Source organism: Babylonia areolata, chromosome 16 (assembly GCF_041734735.1).
Source record: "Babylonia areolata isolate BAREFJ2019XMU chromosome 16, ASM4173473v1, whole genome shotgun sequence".
NCBI lineage: Eukaryota > Metazoa > Mollusca > Gastropoda > Neogastropoda > Buccinidae > Babylonia > Babylonia areolata.
In genome coordinates, this window is record NC_134891.1 from 22,152,507 (window position 1) to 22,162,506 (window position 10,000).

Sequence of the window (10,000 nt, forward strand, 5' to 3'; positions counted from 1 at the left end):
CAAACCTGCTAGTGCCTGAACCCCCTTCGTGTGTACACACAAGCATAAGATCAAATACGCACGTTAAAGACCCTGTAATCCATGTCCGCGTTCGGTGGGTTATGGAAACAAGAACATACCCAGCATGCACCCCCCCCACCCCTACCCCTACCCGAAAGCGGAGTATGGCTGCCTACATGGTAAAAACAGTCATACACGTAAAAGTCCACTTGTGTACATACGAGTGAACTTGGGAGTTGCAGCCCACGAACGCAGAAGAAGAAGAAGAATGCTTCGATCTGCAGGACACAGACCACTGTATCATCTTCCAAAGAGAAATTAATTTGTGGTGAAAAACACACAATACACGCGAAATACAGTCATTCAAAATGTATACAGAAAAGAAATAAAATACTTAAATGTCGACTAAAAATAAATCACATATCCACAGACGTACATATGTGATAATCACAGTAGACATGAAACACTTAAAATGTTAACTGAGAGTAAACTACACACACAATGACACATGCAATAATCACAGTTAAAGGCGTAATACGTCAAACTATAATTAATCACAGACATATATAACCAAGACAATATTCTATTCTATGTAACAGAGTTGGGCTCACACCAAGAACTTTCTTTGTCTTTATTCAGTTTTGATGTCGTTGAATTGATAAGACGACACGAGAACCACCCACAGAGACATTATAGGGTCTAATTTATCATCTGTACTCAGAATGGCCAGACAGGTTTGTATCAGTCTTAGGAAGGAAAGTCTTGGTGGTTTTTAGCACGCGAGCCCGCGCGCATCCGAACGCGCGCGCGTGCATACGCACACGCATACAAACATTGGCACATCAATGCACGCACACAAAATAATACGCACACACACACATACACACACACACACACATATATATAAAATTATATATACAGAGTGACAGTGACACACACTTAAGCAAGCATGTGTACAAGCATGCACGCACATGCAAACACACGACGTACGCAATGAGACAGACATACACAGACACACACACACACACACACGCAGGTACGCGCGCTCGCGCACACACTCACACACATGAGCGCGCATTTTAAATAAACACATACACTCGCACACGACGAACACACACACACACACACACGACACTGCACTGCGCACACACACACACACACACAAACAACAAAAAAACCCACCCCCACCCCCACCCCCAACCTTACCTGTATGAACTTTCCTTCACAACAGCGGACAACACAGACTTCTGACGATCTTTCCCTGAAACAAAAAAACACCGCACTACAAACCCCACTGTCAGGCTTCATTCAGGCGAACTTCCCTTCCAACAATGGAATTCACAGCACACATTACGTAAGTCTGTTCCATTCTATTCATCTGCGTCGCTCCAACTGAACCAATTTTTTTCCCCCTCCCTGTTCGAGCTTCTTCAACTTCGAGAGCCGTCCATTCTCTCCTCCGACAGTGAAGTTTATGAACGAGGAAGCAGACGACAGCGGCTGTCCTATTAATAAGAGTTACGTGCCTTTGATGTATTTTCCTGTCCTGGAGGGGTGGGTAGCCCTGCCATCCATTTTCGGTGTCTTTCAATTTCACTCAGGGCGGTAGGTGTGTGTGTGGTTTATCGGTCGGTGGGGATGAAGACGTATGATGTCTCAACGACTGACAAAAGCAGTGCTTTGAAAAGCAAACTCCAGTGCTTTGAAAAGCAAACTCCAGTGCTTTGAAAAGCAAACTCTTGGCGTTGTACGAAGCTTTACTGTCAGTGTGTTTGTCAATCACTGTCTCTCTGTTTCTGTCTCTTTCTGTCTGTCTGTCTGTCTGTCTGTCTCTCTCCGTCTGATTGCGACGTAAGGACTGTTGTTTTCTCCGTTGGGTCTTCAGTTAAAATAAAATTTAAAAAAATGTGTGTGTGTGTGTGTGTGTGTGTGTGTGTGTGTGTGTGTGTCTGTGCGTGCGTGCGTGTGTGTGTGTGTGTGTGTGTGTGTGTGTGTGTGTGTGTGTGTGTGTGTTTCATGCTTTTCTGTGTGTGGTGGAATGATGGCTATGAATGGTGGAATAATGGGAAAATACCGATGTATTTTGATTGTATTTTGATTTTTTTCGTCTTTTTGCTCATTTTCATTTCTTTAGCTTTATTTCCTCTTAATTTAGGGCGAGGGCTGGATGTAAAAAAAAAAAGCATGTTACTCGCTTATCTATTACCCTCGATGATCAAAGATTTTGTCTTCTCTCTCTCTCTCTCTCTCTCTCTCTCTCTCTCTCCCCCTGCCGTGTGTCTCCTCAGATTTAATTTATTATATATATATCTTTTTATTATGGCATCTGAAAAACAGAAATGTCTTGTTTGTCTGGTTTCTTCTTCTCGTTGGTTATATAGACAACCCCTGTCACCGCGAGTAGCCTTATCTAACATGACATTATTTATCAGCAAAGTATTCAGAGCGACTGTGTGTTCGTAAAACTGAAAGAATGTATTCATTGTGTTTCGCTTGTGTTTTATCTTTGCTTACGTTTGTTTAACTCACTCAGTACGGCCAGTCTTCTCTTCTCCTCTACACGGACCCCTCGGATGTCCAGTGGGTGTCTGAATGACCCAACCTTTAGCTTCCGTCGTCAGAATTGTGGTATTCTTTGTCAATATTCACGTCTTTAGTATAAGAGCCTTCCGCTTGCAATATTTTGATGATGGTAATTGGGGTGAAACGCTGTTAACTTCGTCTCTTTCGCCGTTCGTATGGAGAGAGTTAACTTCAATGGTGTTATCTATTTATAACGGGTAGTTTCCCCATTTCATTAGACCTGCATTCTTGGACCAATCTGAGCGAAATTTTTTTCGTTCGTTTTGTAACGTAGGCGTGTGGACTATGAAATGTACTGATGTAGCTTTGTAATCCTCCGCGGAGGGGGTGGGGGTGGGGGTGGGGGTGGGGGGCGGAGGTGGAGGGTGGGTGTGTGGGCGGGGGGAATTGTTCAAACAGAATGACCGGCTGTCCGGCCGCGACTGACACAGACTGCTGCATACACGCGACAATGAATAATGAATTATGATCTTTGGCAAGGATGCACACACACATTGCAACCGATTTTGTGGGCCTGCTGAGAGGAGTATACTACACATGATGACTGAACAAAAACCCCATCCCAGTACCTGTCGGAGTCTTTGTCTCTGTCTGTGTGTCCCAGTCTCTGTCTCTGTCTGTCTGTCTGTCTCTCTCTCTCTCCAGTGTATTTTTCTGATGTGTTATATGTTTTTTTTTATATGTACTTTGTTATGTGTTCGTATTGATATGATGTGTGTCGATGCTACATGCTTAAATAATTATTATACGGATTTTATGTACTTTGTTTCCTGTGTACTGTTCAACCTTGGAGACGAAAACGACTGGGGGAGGAGGGTGGGGGGTGGGACCTATTATGTCACTAGAAATACAGCTAATGACATTAAACATTTCAGTGTTCAGTGTTATCTCTCTCTCTCTCTCTCTCTCTCTCTCTCTCTCTCTCTCTCTGTGTGATTTTTCTGTGTGTAATTGAATTTGTTTTCCTATCGAAGGGGGGGGGGGGGGGACCTACTATGTCACTAGAGCTTTACAGCTAATGACATTAAACATTTCAGTGTTCAGTGTTATCTGTGTGTGTGTGTGTGTGTGTGTGTGTGTGTGTGTGTGTGTGTGTGTGTGTGTGTGTGTGTGTGTGTGTGTGTTGTATTACTTTTTTGTGTGTGTGGTCACAACGGATTTCTCTGTGGTGAATTCGGGCTGCTCTTTTCAGGGATAGCACACCGCTACCCATGTCATATATGCATATATATATATATATATACGTATGTATGTGTGTGTGTGTGTGTGTGTGTGTGTGTGTGTGTGTGTGTGTAATTGAATTTGTTTTCCTATCGAAGTGATTTTTTTCCAACAATTTTTTTTTTTTGCCAGGGACTTCCCTATTGTTGCCGTATGTGGGTATATTTGTGTTTGTATTTCTTTTTATCACAACAGATTTCTCTGTGTGAAATTCGGACTGCTCTCCCCTCAGAGAGAGCGTGTCGCTACACTACAGCGCCACCCCCCCCCCCCCTTTTTTTTTTCTTTTTTTTTGTATTTTTTCCTGCGTGCAGTTTTATTTGTTTTTCTTATCGAAGTGGATTTTTCAACAGAATTTTGCCAGGAACAAACCGTTTGTTGCCGTGGGTTCTTTTACGTGCACTAAGTGCATGCTAGCACGCGGGACCTCGGTTTATCGTCTCATCCGAATGACTAGCGTCCAGACCACCACTCAAGGTGTAGTGGAGCGGGAGAAAATATCGGCGGCTGAGCCGTGGTTCGAACCAGCGGGCTCAGATTCTCTCTCACTTCCTAGGCGGAAGCGTTTACCACTAGGCCGTCACTCCACGTGCGCTTTGTGCATCATTGCTGTAAGTATTTGGAGTAGTGCAGTTTTCAGTGGGTTTCGAAGTAATGGATGATTAGTTATGACGAATAGACCACTGGAGAGTTCCGCGTGCTTACATGACTTACAGAGGCGCACGCATCGCATGATCTTTGCAAATAGACCGCTGGAGTGTTCTGTTTCCAATTTGTGCTCTCGAAGTTCACTGGCTCTCCAAGACTGCGAGCAACAAAGACTTCTTCTTCTTCTTCTTCTGCGTTCACTCGTGTGCACACGAATGGGCTTTTACGTGTATGACCGTTTTTACCCCGCCATGTAGGCAGCCATACTCCGTTTTCGGGGGCGGGGGGGGGGTACATGCTGGGTATGTTCTTGTTTCCATAACCCACCGAACGCTGACATGGATTACAGGATCTTTAACGTGCGTATTTGATCTTCTGCTTGCATATACACACGAAGGGGGTTCAGGCACTAGCAGTTCTGCACATATGTTGACCTGGGAGATCGTAAAAATCTCCACCCTTTACCCACCAGGCGCCGTCACCGTGATTCGAACCCGGGACCCTCAGATTGACAGTCCAACGCTTTAACTACTCGGCTATTGCGCCCGTCGAGCAACAAAGACGATCGAGAGAGGCAGAAACGCAAAACAGCAGGCTTCTTTTATTTATTTATTTATTTCTTAATTATATTATCATTATTTAGTTAGTTAGTTATCTATTTATTTATTTATTTATTTTATTTTGTTTATTTATTTTTTCTCAAGGCCTGACTAAGCGCGTTGCGTTACGCTACTGCTGGTCAGACATCTGCTTGGCAGATGTGGTGTAGCGTATATGGATTTGTCCGAACGCAGTGACGCCTCTTCCTTGAGCTACTGAAACTGAAACTGAAACTGCATCACTCAGTGCTGAGGATCTCGGTCTGTGGTCTCCTCCGAATGATAATGGAGTTCGCATCTGACGTGCAGAAACGGGCGCAATAGCTGAGTGGTTAAAGCGTTGGACTGTCAATCTGAAGGTCCCGGGTTCGAATCACGGTGACGGCGCCTGGTGGGTGAAGGGTGGAGATTTTTACGATCTCCCAGGTCAACATATGTGCAGACCTGCTAGTGCCTGAACCCCCTTCGTGTGTATACGCAAGCAGAAGATCAAATACGCACGTTAAAGATCCTGTAATCCATGTCAGCGTTCGGTGGGTTGTCGAAACAAGAACATACCCAGCATGCACACCCCCGAAGACGGAGTATGGCTGCCTACATGGCGGGGTAAAAACGGTCATACACGTAAAAGCCCAGTCGTATGCATACGAGTGAACGTGGGGTTGCAGCCCACGAACGCAGAAGAAGAAGAAGAAGAAGAAGAAGACGTGCAGAAAAATGACTGAAACAACCCCCCCCAAGCTGCCGAGAGACAAGGTGAAGAATGAGGAATACAAGACAAGACAAGACAAGACAAGACAATGGTTTATTTGTTAGGCCTCCGGCCCATAACAAAGGAATGGGCCACTAACAAAAATATGACATAATGAATCAAATAGTGTGAATAATATATAATATCAATGCGCATGTGACATGCAAGCTCTCTCTCTCTCTCACTCTCTCTCTCTCATTATCTCTCTCTCTCTCTCCTCTCCCCTCCCTCAAACACATGCACGCGCGCATATACACACTCACATACACGCTCGCGCGCTAAACACACAGATCCAGCGATCTGGATTAAGTGAAATGCTGACAAACTAACAAAACTTACAAAAATTAATTACAAATTGCAAGAATCGGAAAAAGGGGGGGGGGGGGGGGAATGAGAAATACAGAGAGAAAGAGAGAACGAACGAACGAACGAAATTGTTTTAATGAACTTTGGCCATGGACCACAATTCAAAACATGGACCATAATTCAAAAAGGGGTATTATTAACACTTGAATAGATGACACAATATCACAATATTCATGGATTTGACATTAACTCTACTTTATTAAAGTCTGAGTATATGATTTCTCCTTTTGGTCGCATGGAAAATAAATTTTGATACATGGCAATTTCTCTGTTGTTTGATCGGAGAAGTGAACTAAGAGACATGTTTAAACAGTCTTGAAGAAATTTTGTCCGTAAATCAATATATACAGAACAAACAAACAACAAATGGCATTCATCTTCTAGTTCACCTTGGCAAAAAGGACAATGCTTTAACTCACTCAGTACGGCCAGTCCTCTCTTCTCCTCTACACAGACCCCTCGGATGTCCAGTGGGTGTCTGAATGACCCAACCTTTAGCTTCCGTCGTAAGAATTGTGGTATTTTTTGTCAACATTAACCTCTTCAGTATAAGAGCCTTCCTCTTGCAATATTTTGATGGTGGTAATTGGGGTGAAACGCTGTTAACGTCGTCTCTTTCGCCGTTCGTATGGAGAGAGTTAAAACATCATTTTCAGTGTACCTATTAGAGAGAGAGAGAGAGAGAGAGAGAGAGGTCAAATTATGGAAGCATCACACAGATTCCACGCGCACTACCAATGCATCATCATCAATGACATCATTACTCACGTCACTTTCGCGAAAACCGTGACTGCAAAAATCCTGTCCACCCCGCACACACACACACACACACACACACACACACACACGCACACACACACACACACACACACACAGAGCCGGAAATACCACCGTGATTAGCACCGCATCCCCACCCCCACCCACCACAACCGGCCCACCCCCTCCCCTGTCAGCGGTCACATCGTGTCATCAGCGATAAGGGAAAGGAAGGGCTACTGCTGGAAGAGGAAAGTGACGACGTTGAAAGGATACTGATAAAAGACATTCGTCACCTATCTACCAGGGGTATCTGTGTCGTCCACCCCGGGTGGAAACGTCTCCGGGTGGTTGAAATCTCCATCTAAGCCTCTGTGGGGGGCGTGGGGGGTTGATCAAGGATGTGAGAGTGATGGGTTCAAAAGGCACTTAAAGACTCATCTTTAAAAAAAAAACACCTATCTATAAGTACTCTCAGCTTCCTTTTCTCCAACACCACCCATGTCAACTCACTTTGGATGTATGTAGAGTGGGAAAGGGAGAGTGTGAATGGGGGGGGGGGGGGGGGGGGGGGGGGGAGGGTTTTTTTGAGAAAGAGTGGTCATGAATGTTTTATGTTACTTGTAATATTTTTCTTTCATATAAAGCGCCCTGAGCTCTTAGTGAGAAAAGGCGCAATGTAAATGTACATTATTATTAATTAATTAATTAATTAATTAATTATCGCTGCCACGGATTGATCGTACCTATTATTTGAAGTTAAGTTTCCGGTCTGAATGTGTGTGTTTCCGTGTGTGTGTGTGTGTGTGTGTGTGTGTGTGTGTGTGTGCGTGTGTGTGTGTGTGTGTGTGTGTATGTGTGTGCGTGTAAATACAAGACCAGACAAGAGGAAGACGAACATTTTATTTTGGAGGATAATAAGATAAGTACTGCTACGTTGTTATTTTATTTTGTTTTTATCTATGCATTTACACCCAGCCATCGCCCTGTAAAGAAACCACACAGCTTGTAACGAAACCAAAAAAAAGGTCAAAACAATGAACAATAACATTTAATTAAAATCACATTGTCATACAAGTTCTTTTTGGAAAAAACAACAACAACAACAACAAAAAACACGAATAAAAGAATGTTATTATATATAAGATATCGTGAAAACAAAAGTTAACAACAAAATCAGAGAGAAAGTAAGTAAGTAAGAAAGAAAGAAAGAAAGAAAAAAAAAAAAAGGAAAAAAAAAGAATGCAATAACATTATATTTTTTGTATGTATATATTATTATTATTATTATTATTATTTTATCACAACATATTTCTCTGTGTGAAATTCGGGCTGCTCTCCCCATGGAGAACGTGTCGCTACACTACAGCGCCACCCATTTTTTGTATTTTTTTTTCCTGCGTGCAGTTTTATTTGTTTCTCCTATCGAAGTGGAATTTTTCTACAGAATTCTGCCAGGAACAACCTTTTGGTTGCCGTGGGTTCTTTTACGTGCGCTAAGTGCATGCTGCACACGGGAACTCGGTTTATCGTCTCATCCGAATGACTAGCGTCCAGACCACCACTCAAGGTCTGGTGGAGGGGGGGAGAAAATATCGGCGGCTGAGCCGTGATTCGAACCAGCGCGCTCAGATTCTCTCGCTTCCTAGGCGGACGCGTTACCTCTAGGCCATCACTCCAAACGTGAAAACCGTGAAAACTAAAGGTAACAAGAAATTCAGAGAGAAAGTAAGTAAGAAAGAAAGAAAAAAAGAAAAGAAAAAAGAATACAATAACATTATAAATATCGTAGAAACAAAAGGTAACAACAAAATCAGAGAGAAAGAAAGAAAGAAAGAAAGAAAGAAAGAAAAAAAAGAAAAGAAAAAAATGCAATAACATTATAGATATCGTGAAAACAAAAGGTAACAAAATCAGAGAGAAAGTAAGAAAGAAAGAAAGGAAAGAAAAAGAAAGAAAGAAAGAAAAAAAGAATGCAATAACATTATAGATAATCGTGAAAACAAAAAGTAACAAGAAAATCAGAGAGAAAGAAAGAAAGAAAGAAAGAAAAAATGAATAAAAGAATGCAATAACAGTATAGATATCGTGAAAACAAAAGGTAACAAAATCAGAGAGAAAGAAAGAAAGAAAGTAAGAAAGAAAAAAAGAAAGAAAGAAAGAAAGAAAGAAAAGAAAAAAGAATACAATAACATTATAGATATCGTGAAAACAAAAGATAACAACAAAATCAGAGAGAAAGTAAGTAAGAAAGAAAGAAAGGAAAGAAAAAGAAAGAAAGAAAGAAAAAAAGAATGCAATAACATTATAGATAATCGTGAAAACAAAAAGTAACAAGAAAATCAGAGAGAAAGAAAGAAAGAAAGAAAGAAAGTAAGAAAGAAAAAAAAAAAGAAAAGAAAAAAGAATGCAATAACATTATAGATATCGTGAAAACAAAAGGTGACAACAAAATCAGAGAGAAAGTAAGTAAGAAAGAAAGAAAGAAAGAAAGAAAGAAAGTAAAAAAAGAAAGAAAGAAAAAATGCAATAACGTTATAGATAATCGTGAAAACAAAAGGTAACAAAATCAAAAAGTAAGAAAGAAAGAAAGAAAACAAAAAAGAAAAGAACAAAGAATGCAATACCAGTAGAGATAATCGTGAAAACAAAAGGTGACAACAAAATCAGAGAGAAAGAAAGAAAGAAAGAAAGAAAGAAAAAGAGATGGAGGGAGAGAGAGCGGGGGCACATGGACACACACACACACACACACACACACACACACACACACACACACACACACACACACACACACAACCTATGAACATATAGAAAGAAACCGGTGGACAGACAGGCATATTCAGACAATTTAACGAAAAGCAAACAAACAAAACAAACAAACAAACAAAACCTCACCCGCTTTTACTTGCAAGCCAACCACCTAAAACAACAACACCACCACAAGCACAACAGAACAGTTCCCTTTCTCCGTCCAACCAACCAACCAACCAACCAACCAACCGACTGACCGCTCGCCCGCAACTCTGACCAACCCCCACACCCCCCCACATCCTACCCCTGTTTTCCCCTCCCA

General features: G+C 41.9%; 1 protein-coding gene across 2 annotated transcripts in view; it reads right to left on the reverse strand.

Moving 5' to 3' along the window:
• Positions 1–9,911, reverse strand: part of LOC143290927 (uncharacterized) — a 24,558-nt gene extending 14,647 nt beyond the window's left edge. Inside the window, exons 1-2 of one of the 2 annotated variants that reach the window (XM_076600494.1) lie at positions 9,823–9,911; positions 1,207–1,261 (exon numbers count right to left, since the gene is read on the reverse strand). The gene's annotated coding sequence lies outside the window, so the exon portion shown is untranslated. Of the gene's footprint in view, positions 1–1,206; positions 1,488–9,822 lie in introns of those variants that run through there. The other variant, XM_076600493.1, reaches the window with a different exon arrangement.
• Positions 9,912–10,000: the final 89 nt, after the last annotated feature.